The 19013-nt window shown below is 49.3% G+C and overlaps 1 protein-coding gene and 1 non-coding gene across 2 annotated transcripts in view; one reads left to right on the forward strand and one right to left on the reverse strand.

Moving 5' to 3' along the window:
* LOC140411509 (dynein axonemal heavy chain 6-like) overlaps positions 1–19013 on the reverse strand; it is a 1703852-nt gene that overhangs the window by 1055939 nt on the left and 628900 nt on the right. The window lies entirely within an intron of this gene.
* On the forward strand, positions 16401–16519 carry trnal-caa (transfer RNA leucine (anticodon CAA)). The gene is made up of 2 exons: positions 16401–16438; positions 16474–16519. It is a non-coding gene; the product is annotated as a tRNA-Leu (tRNA).

Raw genomic sequence — 19013 nt, forward strand, 5'->3', positions numbered from 1 at the left:
TAGAGAAATGGGTGCACGGCAATGGGTCACTGATTAGAGAAATGGGTGCACGGCACTGGGTCACTGATTAGAGAAATGGGTGCACGGCACTGGGTCACTGATTAGAGAAATGGGTGCACGGCACTGGGTCACTGATTAGAGAAATGGGTGCACGGTAATGGGTCACTGATTAGAGAAATGGGTGCACGGCAATGGGTCACTGATTAGAGAAATGGGTGCACGGCAATGGGTCACTGATTAGAGAAATGGGCGCACGGCAATGGGTCACTGATTAGAGAAATGGGTGCACGGCAATGGGTCAGTGATTAGAGAAATGGGTGCACGGCAATGGGTCAGTGATTAGAGAAATGGGTGCATGGCAATGGGTCACTGATTAGAGAAATGGGTGCACGGCAATGGGTCTCTGATTAGAGAAATGGGTGCATGGCAATGGGTCACTGATTAGATAAATGGGTGCACGGCAATGGGTCACTGATTAGAGAAATGGGTGCACGGCAATGGGTCTCTGATTAGAGAAATGGGTGCATGGCAATGGGTCACTGATTAGATAAATGGGTGCACGGCAATGGGTCACTGATTAGAGAAATGGGTGCACGGCACTGGGTCAGAGATTAGAGAAATGGGTGCAAGGCACTGGATCACTGATTAGAGAAATGGGTGCATGGCAATGGGTCACGGATTAGAGAAATGGGTGCATGGCAACGCGTCACTGATTAGAGAAATGGGTGCACGGTAATGGGTCACTGATTAGAGAAATGGGTGCACGGCAATGGGTCACTGATTAGAGAAATGGGTGGAAGGCAATGGGTCACTGATTAGAGAAATGGGTGCACGGCAATGGGTCTGTGATTAGAGAAATGGGTGCATGGCACTGGGTCAGAGATTAGAGAAATGGGTGCACGGCAATGGGTCAGTGATTAGAGAAATGGGTGCACGGCAATGGGTCACTGATTAGAGAAATGGGTGCACGGCAATGGGTCACTGATTATAGAAATGGATGCACGGCACTGGGTCACTGATTAGAGAAATGGGTGCACGGCACTGGGTCACTGATTAGAGAAATGGGTGCACGGTAATGGGTCACTGATTAGAGAAATGGGTGGAAGGCAATGGGTCACTGATTAGAGAAATGGGTGGAAGGCAATGGGTCACTGATTAGAGAAATGGGTGCACGGCAATGGGTCAGTGATTAGAGAAATGGGTGGAAGGCAATGGGTCACTGATTAGAGAAATGGGTGCACGGCAATGGGTCACTGATTAGAGAAATGGGTGCACGGCAATGGGTCACTGATTAGAGAAATGGGTGCACGGCAATGGGTCTGTGATTAGAGAAATGGGTACACGGCACTGGGTCACTGATTAGAGAAATGGGTGCACGGTAATGGGTCACTGATTAGAGAAATGGGTGCACGGCAATGGGTCACTGATTAGAGAAATGGGTGGAAGGCAATGGGTCACTGATTAGAGAAATGGGTGCACGGCAATGGGTCACTGATTAGAGAAATGGGTGCACGGCACTGCGTCACTGATTAGAGAAATGGGTGCACGGCAATGGGTCACTGATTAGAGAAATGGGTGCACGGCAATGGGTCAGTGATTAGAGAAATGGGTGCATGGCAATGGGTCACTGATTAGAGAAATGGGTGCACGGCAATGGTCACTGATTAGAGAAATGGGTGCACGGTAATGGGTCACTGATTAGAGAAATGGGTGCAAGGCAATGGGTCAGTGATTAGAGAAATGGGTGCATGGTAATGGGTCACTAATTAGAGAAATGGGTGCACGGCAATGGGTCACTGATTAGAGAAATGGGTGCACGGCAATGGGTCACTGATTAGAGAAATGGGTGCACGGCAATGGGTCACTGATTAGAGAAATGGGTGCACGGCAATGGGTCACTGATTAGAGAAATGGGTGCACGGCAATGGGTCACTGATTAGAGAAATGGGTGCACGGCAATGGGTCACTGATTAGAGAAATGTGTGCACGGCAATTGGTCACGGATTAGAGAAATGGGTGCACGGCAATGGGTCACTGATTAGAGAAATGGGTGCACGGCAATGGGTAAGTGATTAGAGAAATGGGTGCACGGTAATGGGTCACTGATTAGAGAAATGGGTGCACGGCAATGGGTCACTGATTAGAGAAATGGGTGCACGGCAATGGGTCACTGATTAGAGAAATGGGTGCACGGCAATGGGTCACTGATTAGAGAAATGGGTGCACGGTAATGGGTCATTGATTAGAGAAATGGGTGCACGGCAATGGGTAACTGATTAGAGAAATGGGTGCACGGCAATGGGTCACTGATTAGAGAAATGGGTGCACGGCAATGGGTCTGTGATTAGAGAAATGTGTGCACGGCAATGGGTCACTGATTAGAGAAATGGGTGCACGGCAATGGGTCTGTGATTAGAGAAATGGGTGCATGGCAATGGGTCAGTGATTAGAGAAATGGGTGCACGGCAATGGGTCACTGATTAGAGAAATGGGTGCACGGCAATGGGTCACTGATTAATGAAATGGGTGCACGGTAATGGGTCACTGATTAGAGAAATGGGTGCACGGTAATGGGTCACTGATTAGAGAAATGGGTGCACGGCACTGGGTCACTGATTAGAGAAATGGGTGCACGGCAATGGGACACTGATTAGAGAAATGGGTGCACGGCAATGGGTCACTGATTAGAGAAATGGGTGCACGGCAATGGGTCACTGATTAGAGAAATGGGTGCACGGTAATGGGTCACTGATTAGAGAAATGGGTGCACGGCAATGGGTCACTGATTAGAGAAATGGGTGCACGGCACTGGGTCACTGATTAGAGAAATGGGTGCACGGCACTGGGTCACTGATTAGAGAAATGGGTGCACGGCACTGGGTCACTGATTAGAGAAATGGGTGCACGGTAATGGGTCACTGATTAGAGAAATGGGTGCACGGCAATGGGTCACTGATTAGAGAAATGGGTGCACGGCAATGGGTCACTGATTAGAGAAATGGGCGCACGGCAATGGGTCACTGATTAGAGAAATGGGTGCACGGCAATGGGTCAGTGATTAGAGAAATGGGTGCACGGCAATGGGTCAGTGATTAGAGAAATGGGTGCATGGCAATGGGTCACTGATTAGAGAAATGGGTGCACGGCAATGGGTCTCTGATTAGAGAAATGGGTGCATGGCAATGGGTCACTGATTAGATAAATGGGTGCACGGCAATGGGTCACTGATTAGAGAAATGGGTGCACGGCAATGGGTCTCTGATTAGAGAAATGGGTGCATGGCAATGGGTCACTGATTAGATAAATGGGTGCACGGCAATGGGTCACTGATTAGAGAAATGGGTGCACGGCACTGGGTCAGAGATTAGAGAAATGGGTGCAAGGCACTGGATCACTGATTAGAGAAATGGGTGCATGGCAATGGGTCACGGATTAGAGAAATGGGTGCATGGCAACGCGTCACTGATTAGAGAAATGGGTGCACGGTAATGGGTCACTGATTCGAGAAATGGGTGCACGGCAATGGGTCTGTGATTAGAGAAATGGGTGCATGGCACTGGGTCAGAGATTAGAGAAATGGGTGCACGGCAATGGGTCAGTGATTAGAGAAATGGATGCACGGCAATGGGTCACTGATTAGAGAAATGGGTGCACGGCAATGGGTCACTGATTATAGAAATGGATGCACGGCACTGGGTCACTGATTAGAGAAATGGGTGCACGGCACTGGGTCACTGATTAGAGAAATGGGTGCACGGTAATGGGTCACTGATTAGAGAAATGGGTGGAAGGCAATGGGTCACTGATTAGAGAAATGGGTGCACGGCAATGGGTCTGTGATTAGAGAAATGGGTGCACGGCACTGGGTCACTGATTAGAGAAATGGGTGCACGGTAATGGGTCACTGATTAGAGAAATGGGTGCACGGCAATGGGTCACTGATTAGAGAAATGGGTGGAAGGCAATGGGTCACTGATTAGAGAAATGGGTGCACGGCAATGGGTCACTGATTAGAGAAATGGGTGCACGGCACTGCGTCACTGATTAGAGAAATGGGTGCACGGCAATGGGTCACTGATTAGAGAAATGGGTGCACGGCAATGGGTCAGTGATTAGAGAAATGGGTGCATGGCAATGGGTCACTGATTAGAGAAATGGGTGCACGGCAATGGTCACTGATTAGAGAAATGGGTGCACGGTAATGGGTCACTGATTAGAGAAATGGGTGCAAGGCAATGGGTCAGTGATTAGAGAAATGGGTGCATGGCAATGGGTCAGTGATTAGAGAAATGGGTGCACGGCAATGGGTCAGTGATTAGAGAAATGGGTGCATGGCAATGGGTCACTGATTAGAGAAATGGGTGCACGGCAATGGGTCTCTGATTAGAGAAATGGGTGCATGGCAATGGGTCACTGATTAGATAAATGGGTGCACGGCAATGGGTCACTGATTAGAGAAATGGGTGCACGGCAATGGGTCTCTGATTAGAGAAATGGGTGCATGGCAATGGGTCACTGATTAGATAAATGGGTGCACGGCAATGGGTCACTGATTAGAGAAATGGGTGCACGGCACTGGGTCAGAGATTAGAGAAATGGGTGCAAGGCACTGGATCACTGATTAGAGAAATGGGTGCATGGCAATGGGTCACGGGTTAGAGAAATGGGTGCATGGCAACGCGTCACTGATTAGAGAAATGGGTGCACGGTAATGGGTCACTGATTAGAGAAATGGGTGCACGGCAATGGGTCTGTGATTAGAGAAATGGGTGCATGGCACTGGGTCAGAGATTAGAGAAATGGGTGCACGGCAATGGGTCAGTGATTAGAGAAATGGATGCACGGCAATGGGTCACTGATTAGAGAAATGGGTGCAAGGCAATGGGTCACTGATTATAGAAATGGATGCACGGCACTGGGTCACTGATTAGAGAAATGGGTGCACGGCACTGGGTCACTGATTAGAGAAATGGGTGCACGGTAATGGGTCACTGATTAGAGAAATGGGTGGAAGGCAATGGGTCACTGATTAGAGAAATGGGTGCACGGCAATGGGTCTGTGATTAGAGAAATGGGTGCACGGCACTGGGTCACTGATTAGAGAAATGGGTGCACGGTAATGGGTCACTGATTAGAGAAATGGGTGCACGGCAATGGGTCACTGATTAGAGAAATGGGTGGAAGGCAATGGGTCACTGATTAGAGAAATGGGTGCACGGCAATGGGTCACTGATTAGAGAAATGGGTGCACGGCACTGCGTCACTGATTAGAGAAATGGGTGCACGGCAATGGGTCACTGATTAGAGAAATGGGTGCACGGCAATGGGTCAGTGATTAGAGAAATGGGTGCATGGCAATGGGTCACTGATTAGAGAAATGGGTGCACGGCAATGGTCACTGATTAGAGAAATGGGTGCACGGTAATGGGTCACTGATTAGAGAAATGGGTGCAAGGCAATGGGTCAGTGATTAGAGAAATGGGTGCATGGCAATGGGTCACTGATTAGAGAAATGGGTGCACGGCAATGGGTCACTGATTAGAGAAATGGGTGCACGGCAATGGGTCAGTGATTAGAGAAATGGGTGCACGGCAATGGGTCACTGATTAGAGAAATGGGTGCACGGCCATGGGTCACTGATTAGAGAAATGGGTGCACGGCAATGGGTCACTGATTAGAGAAATGGGTGCACGGCAATGGGTCACTGATTAGAGAAATGGGTGCACGGTAATGGGTCATTGATTAGAGAAATGGGTGCACGGCAATGGGTAACTGATTAGAGAAATGGGTGCACGGCAATGGGTCACTGATTAGAGAAATGGGTGCACGGCAATGGGTCTGTGATTAGAGAAATGTGTGCACGGCAATGGGTCACTGATTAGAGAAATGGGTGCACGGCAATGAGTCTGTGATTAGAGAAATGGGTGCATGGCAATGGGTCAGTGATTAGAGAAATGGGTGCACGGCAATGGGTCACTGATTAGAGAAATGGGTGCACGGCAATGGGTCACTGATTAATGAAATGGGTGCATGGCACTGGGTCACTGATTAGAGAAATGGGTGCACGGCAATGGGTCACTGATTAGAGAAATGGGTGCACGGCAATGGGTCACTGATTAGAGAAATGGGTGCACGGTAATGGGTCACTGATTAGAGAAATGGGTGCACGGCACTGGGTCACTGATTAGAGAAATGGGTGCACGGTAATGGGTCACTGATTAGAGAAATGGGTGCACGGCAATGAGTCTGTGATTAGAGAAATGGGTGCATGGCAATGGGTCAGTGATTAGAGAAATGGGTGCACGGCAATGGGTCACTGATTAGAGAAATGGGTGCACGGCAATGGGTCACTGATTAATGAAATGGGTGCATGGCACTGGGTCACTGATTAGAGAAATGGGTGCACGGCAATGGGTCACTGATTAGAGAAATGGGTGCACGGCACTGGGTCACTGATTAGAGAAATGGGTGCACGGCAATGGGTCACTTATTAGAGAAATGGGTGCACGGCAATGGGTCACTGATTAGAGAAATGGGTGCACGGCAATGGGTCAGTGATTAGAGAAATGGGTGCACGGCAATGGGTCACTGATTAGAGAAATGGGTGCACGGCAATGGGTCACTGATTAGAGAAATGGGTGCACGGCAATGGGTCACTGATTAGAGAAATGGGTGCACGGTAATGGGTCACTGATTAGAGAAATGGGTGCACGGCAATGGGTCACTGATTAGAGAAATGGGTGCACGGCAATGGGTCTGTGATTAGAGAAATGGGTGCACGCAATGGATCTGTGATTAGAGAAATGGGAGCACGGCAATGGGTCACTGATTAGAGAAATGGGTGCACGGTAATGGGTCTGTGATTAGAGAAATGGGTGCACGGCAATGGGTCACTGATTAGAGAAATGGGTGCATGGCACTGGGTCACTGATTAGAGAAATGGGTGCACGGCAATGGGTCAGTGATTAGAGAAATGGGTGCACGGTAATGGGTCACTGATTAGAGAAATGGGTGCACGGCAATGGGTCACTGATTAGAGAAATGGGTGCACGGCAATGGGTCACTGATTAGAGAAATGGGTGCACGGCAATGGGTCACTGATTAGAGAAATGGGTGCACGGTAATGGGTCACTGATTAGAGAAATGGGTGCACGGCAATGGGTCACTGATTAGAGAAATGGGTGCACGGCAATGGGTCTGTGATTAGAGGAATGGGTGCACGCAATGGATCTGTGATTAGAGAAATGGGAGCACTGCAATGGGTCACTGATTAGAGAAATGGGTGCACGGTAATGGGTCTGTGATTAGAGAAATGGGTGCACGGCAATGGGTCACTGATTAGAGAAATGGGTGCACGGCACTGGGTCACTGATTAGAGAAATGGGTGCACGGCAATGGGTCACTGATTAGAGAAATGGGTGCACGGCAATGGGTCACTGATTAGAGAAATGGGTGCACGGCAATGGGTCACTGATTAGAGAAATGGGTGCACGGCAATGGGTCACTGATTAGAGAAATGGGTGCACGGTAATGGGTCACTGATTAGAGAAATGGGTGCACGGCAATGGGTCACTGATTAGAGAAATGGGTGCACGGCAATGGGTCTGTGATTAGAGAAATGGGTGCACGCAATGGATCTGTGATTAGAGAAATGGGAGCACGGCAATGGGTCACTGATTAGAGAAATGGGTGCACGGCAATGGGTCACTGATTAGAGAAATGGGTGCACGGCAATGGGTCACTGATTAGAGAAATGGGTGCACGGCAATGGGTCACTGATTAGAGAAATGGGTGCACGGCAATGGGTCACTGATTAGAGAAATGGGTGCACGGTAATGGGTCTGTGATTAGAGAAATGGGTGCACGGCAATGGGTCACTGATTAGAGAAATGGGTGCACGGCACTGGGTCACTGATTAGAGAAATGGGTGCACGGCAATGGGTCAGTGATTAGAGAAATGGGTGCACGGTAATGGGTCACTGATTAGAGAAATGGGTGCACGGCACTGCGTCACTGATTAGAGAAATGGGTGCACGGCAATGGGTCACTGATTAGAGAAATGGGTGCACGGCAATGGGTCACTGATTAGAGAAATGGGTGCACGGCAATTGGTCACTGATTAGAGAAATGGGTGCACGGCAATGGGTCAGTGATTAGAGAAATGGGTGCACGGCAATGGGTCACTGATTAGAGAAATGGGTGCACGGCACTGGGTCAGAGATTAGAGAAATGGGTGCAAGGCACTGGATCACTGATTAGAGAAATGGGTGCATGGCAATGGGTCACGGATTAGAGAAATGGGTGTATGGCAACGCGTCACTGATTAGAGAAATGGGTGCACGGTAATGGGTCACTGATTAGAGAAATGGGTGCACGGCAATGGGTCACTGATTAGAGAAATGGGTGGAAGGCAATGGGTCACTGATTAGAGAAATGGGTGCACGGCAATGGGTCTGTGATTAGAGAAATGGGTGCATGGCACTGGGTCAGAGATTAGAGAAATGGGTGCACGGCAATGGGTCAGTGATTAGAGAAATGGGTGCACGGCAATGGGTCACTGATTAGAGAAATGGGTGCACGGCAATGGGTCACTGATTATAGAAATGGATGCACGGCACTGGGTCACTGATTAGAGAAATGGGTGCACGGCACTGGGTCACTGATTAGAGAAATGGGTGCACGGTAATGGGTCACTGATTAGAGAAATGGGTGGAAGGCAATGGGTCACTGATTAGAGAAATGGGTGGAAGGCAATGGGTCACTGATTATAGAAATGGGTGCACGGCAATGGGTCACTGATTAGAGAAATGGGTGCACGGCAATGGGTCAGTGATTAGAGAAATGGGTGGAAGGCAATGGGTCACTGATTAGAGAAATGGGTGCACGGCAATGGGTCACTGATTAGAGAAATGGGTGCACGGCAATGGGTCACTGATTAGAGAAATGGGTGCACGGCAATGGGTCTGTGATTAGAGAAATGGGTGCACGGCACTGGGTCAGTGATTAGAGAAATGGGTGCACGGTAATGGGTCACTGATTAGAGAAATGGGTGCACGGCAATGGGTCACTGATTAGAGAAATGGGTGGAAGGCAATGGGTCACTGATGAGAGAAATGGGTGCACGGCAATGGGTCACTGATTAGAGAAATGGGTGCACGGCACTGCGTCACTGATTAGAGAAATGGGTGCACGGCAATGGGTCACTGATTAGAGAAATGGGTGCACGGCAATGGGTCAGTGATTAGAGAAATGGGTGCATGGCAATGGGTCACTGATTAGAGAAATGGGTGCACGGCAATGGTCACTGATTAGAGAAATGGGTGCACGGTAATGGGTCACTGATTAGAGAAATGGGTGCACGGCAATGGGTCACTGATTAGAGAAATGGGTGCACGGCAATGGGTCAGTGATTAGAGAAATGGGTGCATGGCAATGGGTCACTAATTAGAGAAATGGGTGCACGGCAATGGGTCACTGATTAGAGAAATGGGTGCACGGCAATGGGTCACTGATTAGAGAAATGGGTGCACGGCAATGGGTCACTGATTAGAGAAATGGGTGCACGGCAATGGGTCACTGATTAGAGAAATGGGTGCACGGCAATGGGTCACTGATTAGAGAAATGGGTGCACGGCAATGGGTCACTGATTAGAGAAATGTGTGCACGGCAATTGGTCACGGATTAGAGAAATGGGTGCACGGCAATGGGTCACTGATTAGAGAAATGGGTGCACGGCAATGGGTCAGTGATTAGAGAAATGGGTGCACGGTAATGGGTCACTGATTAGAGAAATGGGTGCACGGCAATGGGTCACTGATTAGAGAAATGGGTGCACGGCAATGGGTCACTGATTAGAGAAATGGGTGCACGGCAATGGGTCACTGATTAGAGAAATGGGTGCACGGTAATGGGTCATTGATTAGAGAAATGGGTGCACGGCAATGGGTAACTGATTAGAGAAATGGGTGCACGGCAATGGGTCACTGATTAGAGAAATGGGTGCACGGCAATGGGTCTGTGATTAGAGAAATGTGTGCACGGCAATGGGTCACTGATTAGAGAAATGGGTGCACGGCAATGGGTCTGTGATTAGAGAAATGGGTGCATGGCAATGGGTCAGTGATTAGAGAAATGGGTGCACGGCAATGGGTCACTGATTAGAGAAATGGGTGCACGGCAATGGGTCACTGATTAATGAAATGGGTGCATGGCACTGGGTCACTGATTAGAGAAATGGGTGCACGGCAATGGGTCACTGATTAGAGAAATGGGTGCACGGCAATGGGTCACTGATTAGAGAAATGGGTGCACGGCAATGGGTCACTGATTAGAGAAATGGGTGCACGGTAATGGGTCACTGATTAGAGAAATGGGTGCACGGCAATGGGTCACTGATTAGAGAAATGGGTGCACGGCACTGGGTCACTGATTAGAGAAATGGGTGCACGGCACTGGGTCACTGATTAGAGAAATGGGTGCACGGCACTGGGTCACTGATTAGAGAAATGGGTGCACGGTAATGGGTCACTGATTAGAGAAATGGGTGCACGGCAATGGGTCACTGATTAGAGAAATGGGTGCACGGCAATGGGTCACTGATTAGAGAAATGGGCGCACGGCAATGGGTCACTGATTAGAGAAATGGGTGCACGGCAATGGGTCAGTGATTAGAGAAATGGGTGCACGGCAATGGGTCAGTGATTAGAGAAATGGGTGCATGGCAATGGGTCACTGATTAGAGAAATGGGTGCACGGCAATGGGTCTCTGATTAGAGAAATGGGTGCATGGCAATGGGTCACTGATTAGATAAATGGGTGCACGGCAATGGGTCACTGATTAGAGAAATGGGTGAACGGCAATGGGTCTCTGATTAGAGAAATGGGTGCATGGCAATGGGTCACTGATTAGATAAATGGGTGCACGGCAATGGGTCACTGATTAGAGAAATGGGTGCACGGCACTGGGTCAGAGATTAGAGAAATGGGTGCAAGGCACTGGATCACTGATTAGAGAAATGGGTGCATGGCAATGGGTCACGGATTAGAGAAATGGGTGCATGGCAACGCGTCACTGATTAGAGAAATGGGTGCACGGTAATGGGTCACTGATTAGAGAAATGGGTGCACGGCAATGGGTCTGTGATTAGAGAAATGGGTGCATGGCACTGGGTCAGAGATTAGAGAAATGGGTGCACGGCAATGGGTCAGTGATTAGAGAAATGGGTGCACGGCAATGGGTCACTGATTAGAGAAATGGGTGCACGGCAATGGGTCACTGATTATAGAAATGGATGCACGGCACTGGGTCACTGATTAGAGAAATGGGTGCACGGCACTGGGTCACTGATTAGAGAAATGGGTGCACGGTAATGGGTCACTGATTAGAGAAATGGGTGGAAGGCAATGGGTCACTGATTAGAGAAATGGGTGCACGGCAATGGGTCTGTGATTAGAGAAATGGGTGCACGGCACTGGGTCACTGATTAGAGAAATGGGTGCACGGTAATGGGTCACTGATTAGAGAAATGGGTGCACGGCAATGGGTCACTGATTAGAGAAATGGGTGGAAGGCAATGGGTCACTGATTAGAGAAATGGGTGCACGGCAATGGGTCACTGATTAGAGAAATGGGTGCACGGCACTGCGTCACTGATTAGAGAAATGGGTGCACGGCAATGGGTCACTGATTAGAGAAATGGGTGCACGGCAATGGGTCAGTGATTAGAGAAATGGGTGCATGGCAATGGGTCACTGATTAGAGAAATGGGTGCACGGCAATGGTCACTGATTAGAGAAATGGGTGCACGGTAATGGGTCACTGATTAGAGAAATGGGTGCAAGGCAATGGGTCAGTGATTAGAGAAATGGGTGCATGGCAATGGGTCACTGATTAGAGAAATGGGTGCACGGCAATGGGTCACTGATTAGAGAAATGGGTGCACGGCAATGGGTCACTGATTAGAGAAATGGGTGCACGGCAATGGGTCACTGATTAGAGAAATGGGTGCACGGCAATGGGTCACTGATTAGAGAAATGGGTGCACGGCAATGGGTCACTGATTAGAGAAATGGGTGCACGGCAATGGGTCACTGATTAGAGAAATGTGTGCACGGCAATTGGTCACGGATTAGAGAAATGGGTGCACGGCAATGGGTCACTGATTAGAGAAATGGGTGCACGGCAATGGGTCAGTGATTAGAGAAATGGGTGCACGGTAATGGGTCACTGATTAGAGAAATGGGTGCACGGCAATGGGTCACTGATTAGAGAAATGGGTGCACGGCAATGGGTCACTGATTAGAGAAATGGGTGCACGGCAATGGGTCACTGATTAGAGAAATGGGTGCACGGTAATGGGTCATTGATTAGAGAAATGGGTGCACGGCAATGGGTAACTGATTAGAGAAATGGGTGCACGGCAATGGGTCACTGATTAGAGAAATGGGTGCACGGCAATGGGTCTGTGATTAGAGAAATGTGTGCACGGCAATGGGTCACTGATTAGAGAAATGGGTGCACGGCAATGAGTCTGTGATTAGAGAAATGGGTGCATGGCAATGGGTCAGTGATTAGAGAAATGGGTGCACGGCAATGGGTCACTGATTAGAGAAATGGGTGCACGGCAATGGGTCACTGATTAATGAAATGGGTGCATGGCACTGGGTCACTGATTAGAGAAATGGGTGCACGGCAATGGGTCACTGATTAGAGAAATGGGTGCACGGCAATGGGTCACTGATTAGAGAAATGGGTGCACGGTAATGGGTCACTGATTAGAGAAATGGGTGCACGGCACTGGGTCACTGATTAGAGAAATGGGTGCACGGTAATGGGTCACTGATTAGAGAAATGGGTGCACGGCAATGAGTCTGTGATTAGAGAAATGGGTGCATGGCAATGGGTCAGTGATTCGAGAAATGGGTGCACGGCAATGGGTCACTGATTAGAGAAATGGGTGCACGGCAATGGGTCAGTGATTAGAGAAATGGGTGCACGGCAATGGGTCACTGATTAGAGAAATGGGTGCACGGCAATGGGTCACTGATTAGAGAAATGGGTGCACGGCAATGGGTCACTGATTAGAGAAATGGGTGCACGGTAATGGGTCACTGATTAGAGAAATGGGTGCACGGCAATGGGTCACTAATTAGAGAAATGGGTGCACGGCAATGGGTCTGTGATTAGAGAAATGGGTGCACGCAATGGATCTGTGATTAGAGAAATGGGAGCACGGCAATGGGTCACTGATTAGAGAAATGGGTGCACGGTAATGGGTCTGTGATTAGAGAAATGGGTGCACGGCAATGGGTCACTGATTAGAGAAATGGGTGCACGGCACTGGGTCACTGATTAGAGAAATGGGTGCACGGCAATGGGTCACTGATTAGAGAAATGGGTGCACGGCAATGGGTCACTGATTAGAGAAATGGGTGCACGGCAATGGGTCACTGATTAGAGAAATGGGTGCACGGCAATGGGTCACTGATTAGAGAAATGGGTGCACGGTAATGGGTCACTGATTAGAGAAATGGGTGCACGGCAATGGGTCACTAATTAGAGAAATGGGTGCACGGCAATGGGTCTGTGATTAGAGAAATGGGTGCACGCAATGGATCTGTGATTAGAGAAATGGGAGCACGGCAATGGGTCACTGATTAGAGAAATGGGTGCACGGTAATGGGTCTGTGATTAGAGAAATGGGTGCACGGCAATGGGTCACTGATTAGAGAAATGGGTGCACGGCACTGGGTCACTGATTAGAGAAATGGGTGCACGGCAATGGGTCACTGATTAGAGAAATGGGTGCACGGCAATGGGTCACTGATTAGAGAAATGGGTGCACGGCAATGGGTCACTGATTAGAGAAATGGGTGCACGGTAATGGGTCACTGATTAGAGAAATGGGTGCACGGCAATGGGTCACTGATTAGAGAAATGGGTGCACGGCAATGGGTCTGTGATTAGAGAAATGGGTGCACGCAATGGATCTGTGATTAGAGAAATGGGAGCACGGCAATGGGTCACTGATTAGAGAAATGGGTGCACGGTAATGGGTCTGTGATTAGAGAAATGGGTGCACGGCAATGGGTCACTGATTAGAGAAATGGGTGCACGGCACTGGGTCACTGATTAGAGAAATGGGTGCACGGCAATGGGTCACTGATTAGAGAAATGGGTGCACGGCAATGGGTCACTGATTAGAGAAATGGGTGCACGGCAATGGGTCACTGATTAGAGAAATGGGTGCACGGCAATGGGTCACTGATTAGAGAAATGGGTGCACGGCAATGGGTCACTGATTAGAGAAATGGGTGCACGGTAATGGGTCACTGATTAGAGAAATGGGTGCACGGCAATGGGTCACTGATTAGAGAAATGGGTGCACGGCAATGGGTCTGTGATTAGAGAAATGGGTGCACGCAATGGATCTGTGATTAGAGAAATGGGAGCACGGCAATGGGTCACTGATTAGAGAAATGGGTGCACGGCAATGGGTCACTGATTAGAGAAATGGGTGCACGGCAATGGGTCACTGATTAGAGAAATGGGTGCACGGTAATGGGTCACTGATTAGAGAAATGGGTGCACGGCAATGGGTCACTGATTAGAGAAATGGGTGCACGGCAATGGGTCTGTGATTAGAGAAATGGGTGCACGCAATGGATCTGTGATTAGAGAAATGGGAGCACGGCAATGGGTCACTGATTAGAGAAATGGGTGCACGGCAATGGGTCACTGATTAGAGAAATGGGTGCACGGCAATGGGTCACTGATTAGAGAAATGGGTGCACGGCAATGGGTCACTGATTAGAGAAATGGGTGCACGGCAATGGGTCACTGATTAGAGAAATGGGTGCACGGTAATGGGTCTGAGATTAGAGAAATGGGTGCACGGCAATGGGTCACTGATTAGAGAAATGGGTGCACGGCACTGGGTCACTGATTAGAGAAATGGGTGCACGGCAATGGGTCAGTGATTAGAGAAATGGGTGCACGGTAATGGGTCACTGATTAGAGAAATGGGTGCACGGCACTGCGTCACTGATTAGAGAAATGGGTGCACGGCAATGGGTCACTGATTAGAGAAATGGGTGCACGGCAATGGGTCACTGATTAGAGAAATGGGTGCACGGCAATGGGTCACTGATTAGAGAAATGGGTGCACGGCAATGGGTCACTGATTAGAGAAATGGGTGCACGGCAATGGGTCACTGATTAGAGAAATGGGTGCACGGCAATGGGTCACTGATTAGAGAAATGGGTGCACGGCAATGGCCACTGTTTAGAGAAATGGGCGCACGGCAATGGGTCACTGATTAGAGAAATGGGTGCACGGCAATGGGTCACTGATTAGAGAAATGGGTGCATGGCAATGGGTCACTGATTAGAGAAATGGGTGCACGGCAATGGCCACTGATTAGAGAAATGGGTGCATGGCAATGGGTCACATAGAACATGGAACATCGAACATTACAGCGCAGTACAGGCCCTTCGGCCTTCGATGTTGCGCCGACCTGTGAAACCACTCGAAAGCCCTTCTACACTATTCCCTTATCGTCCATGTCTCTATCCAATGACCATTTGAATGTGCTTAGTGTTGGCGAGTCCACTACTGTTGCTGACAGGGCATTCCACACCCTTACTACTCTCTGAGTAAAGAACCTACCTCTGACATCTGTCCTATATCTATCTCCCCTCAATTTAAAGCTATGTCCCCTTGTGCTAGACATCACCATCCAAGGAAAAAGGCTCTCACTGTCCACCCTATCCAATCCTCTGATCATCTTGTATGCCTCAATTAAGTCACCTCTTAACCTTCTTCTCTCTAACGAAAACAGCCTCAAGTCCCTCAGCCTTTCCTCATAAGATCTTCCCTCCCATACCAGGCAACTTTCTGGTAACTCTCCTCTGCACCCTTTCCAATGCTTCCACATCCTTCCTATAATGCGGCGACCAGAATTGCACGCAATACTCTAAATGTGGCCGCACCAGAGTTTTGTACAGCTGCAACATGACCTCATGGCTCCAAAACTCAATCCCTCTACCAATAAAAGCTAACACACCGTACGCCTTCTTAACAACCCTCTCAACCTGAGTGGCAACTTTCAGGGATCTATGTACATGGACACCGAGATCTCTCTGCTCATCCACACTGCCAAGAATCTTACCATTAGCCCAGTACTCTGTCTTCCTGTTATTCCTTCCAAAATGAATCACCTCACACTTTTCTGCATTAAACTCCATTTGCCACCTCTCAGCCCGTTTTTCTGCCAGTTTGCTGTACAAAGGCTTTAGCCAGAGTGGGATCAGGTGAGGAAGTGGTTTTTAATGGTAGTGTATTGGTTCTCTTCCTACTGCCATTGGGCCTCTGTTAATATTCCCTGTGACAGTGATCTTGTCAGGATGGCCGAGTGGTCTAAGGCGCCAGACTCAAGGAGTGTGTTTCCTTGCCTTGTTTAAGCCTGGTGATTTCTGGTCCCTTTCTAGGGGCGTGGGTTCAAATCCCACTCCTGACATTGTCCTTTTAGGGCAGCACGGCAGCATAGTGGTTAGCACAATTGCTTCACAGCTCCGGGGTCCCAGGTTCGATTCCTGGCTTGGGTCACTGCCTGTGCGGAGTCTGCACGTTCTCCCCGTGTGTGCGTGGGTTTCCTCCGGGTGCTCCGGTTTCCTCCCACAGTCCAAAGATGTGCAGGTTGGGTGGATTGGCCGTGATAAATTGCCCTTAGTGTCCAAAATTCCCCTTTGTGTGGGTGGGGGGGGCGGTTACTGGGTTGTAGGGATAGGGAGGGGGTGTGGGCTTGTGTCGGGTGCTCTTTCCAAGAGCCGGTGCAGACTCGATGGACCGAATGGCCTCCTTCTGCACTGTAAATTCTAAGATTCTATGATCTTAGCTGGCGTGATGGGAGGCAAGCAGCAGGTAGATTGGTACGATCCTTGTGTAGCGACAGGCTTGGGTTGGTGTGTACATTTTCCAGGGGTTTTACTCGTTGCAATCTCCCTCCTTATGTGAGGGGGTGGGACGTTGCTCAGGTCTATAAATGCAGGCAAGTGGGACTAGCTTAGTGATAGAAACTGGGCGGCATGGACAAGCTCGGCCAAAGGCCTTGTTTCCATGCTGTAAACATCTATGGCTCTATGACTGGGAACCAGAGGGGTTGAGTTGATCAGAGGCTACCCAAGATGATACGCAATGTTGTGTTGGATATCTACAAGACGAGAATGGGATCAGCTGTACCATACTGGTACACAGTGCTCTGCAATCGAGTAGACGATGGCAAGAGCTGAGGTCATTCAGGTTTGAATATCTGCACTCAATGAAGAGTCAGCAAATTTGCTGAGGAGGGATGTTTCACTTCGGTGGTACAGGGCCTTGGTGAGCCCACACCTGGAGTGCTGTGTACATTTTGGTCTCCTTATCGAAAAAATATATCATTGTTTCAGAAGCAGTTCAAAGAAGGTTCATTGGATTCATTCCTGGGATGAAGGGATTGACTAATGAAGAAAGAATGAACAGGTTCGGCCAATACCCATTAGAGTTTAGAAAAATGAGACAGAATCTTACTGAAACATATATGATCCTGAAGGGACTTGTTAAGGGCGGATACCCAAAGGATGTTTCACTTTGCCGAAGAGACTAAACCCAGAGGACATAGTTTAAAAATAAGTGGCGGGATTCTCCATCAGCCGACACCGAAATAGGGAAAAGCGATTGGGCAGAGAATTGGACGGGAGGCTGGAATTGTGACCGGCGCCGAGCCCCGCCAGTTAGCCAAGCTCCAATGCCTCGACAGCAGTATCAACGCATTCTACTGCCCACTTACAGTAAACAACCTTCATACCATTGGCAGGCCTGACCCGGTATTCTCCGGGGCCTCTGCAATGCTCCACCTCTGCCGGGAGAAATTACCGACAGCGTGTTTCAGTTATGGTTTCATGAAACAGGTGCCATGGCCGATGAGGGAAAGTGAGGAGGTGGGACATGCAGAGGTACGACTGTGAGCTGCCGGACCTGCCACTGGCTGGGGTGGAGGGGGGTGCTGTGGGGAGGTGACGGGGGAATGACCAGGGGATAGGTCGTGTGGTCGGGGTGACTGCCCCACGGGACCGGGGGGCCCAGGTACGGACCATCATTGCACACTCCACTGACCGCCCTCCATGGTTGTGCAGTGACACCGGCCATATGGGTGTCCCCACTCCCGCATTCCTCCACACCCTCCACCCCACCAACTACTCCCCATTGCAAACACTCCGTGATTCCCACCTGCCTCACCATAGGGTGCGGCTCCTGAGTTGGCAGTAACAGCAGGTCTGGCCCATTGGATGATGATGACGACTGTTATAACCTGCCTACTGACGATTGGCTGGGGACTAATGATTATCCCACAATCCTATGGGAGTATGAACTTCCCCAATGAGGGGGGCGGAGAAACTCCTATTATAAATAAGCTGGCCAGTCCAGGAACCAGGAGGAAGGAGAAGGTAGCAAGGGAAGTTACTGCTATGTATATATTGTTATAGTAAATAAACGTTATTATTTTGTATCCTTAAAACTCGTGCTGGATTCTTCGGGGCCCTTACAAAACTGGCGACGTAGGTAAAAGTGAATAGCTGTCTACACTGCTGAAGCCACCTCCCTGGATTTTTGTTGGATACAGGTTGGAAGTTGTTTTTTATTATACCATGCCTCTGTACGGACGTTTGGATGTTTTTGATGCTGCGCTGGAAAGCTGGAACCAGTACACGCAACGGATGCGTTACTATTTCCGGGCAAACAATATCACTGAAAACGAGCGCCAGGTGGTCATATTGCTCACCGCCTGCGGCCCGCATACGTTTGGGGTGATTAGGAGCCTTACGTACCCAGCTGCGCCGGACACCAAAACGTTTGACGAACTTGTGAATATAGTGGGGCAACACTTTAACCCAACCCCGTCCACGATAGTCCAGCGTTACCGGTTTAATACCGCTGAGAGGACCCCTGGAGAATCCCTTGCCGATTTTTTTATC

This window comes from Scyliorhinus torazame, chromosome 4 (genome assembly GCF_047496885.1).
Source record: "Scyliorhinus torazame isolate Kashiwa2021f chromosome 4, sScyTor2.1, whole genome shotgun sequence".
NCBI lineage: Eukaryota > Metazoa > Chordata > Chondrichthyes > Carcharhiniformes > Scyliorhinidae > Scyliorhinus > Scyliorhinus torazame.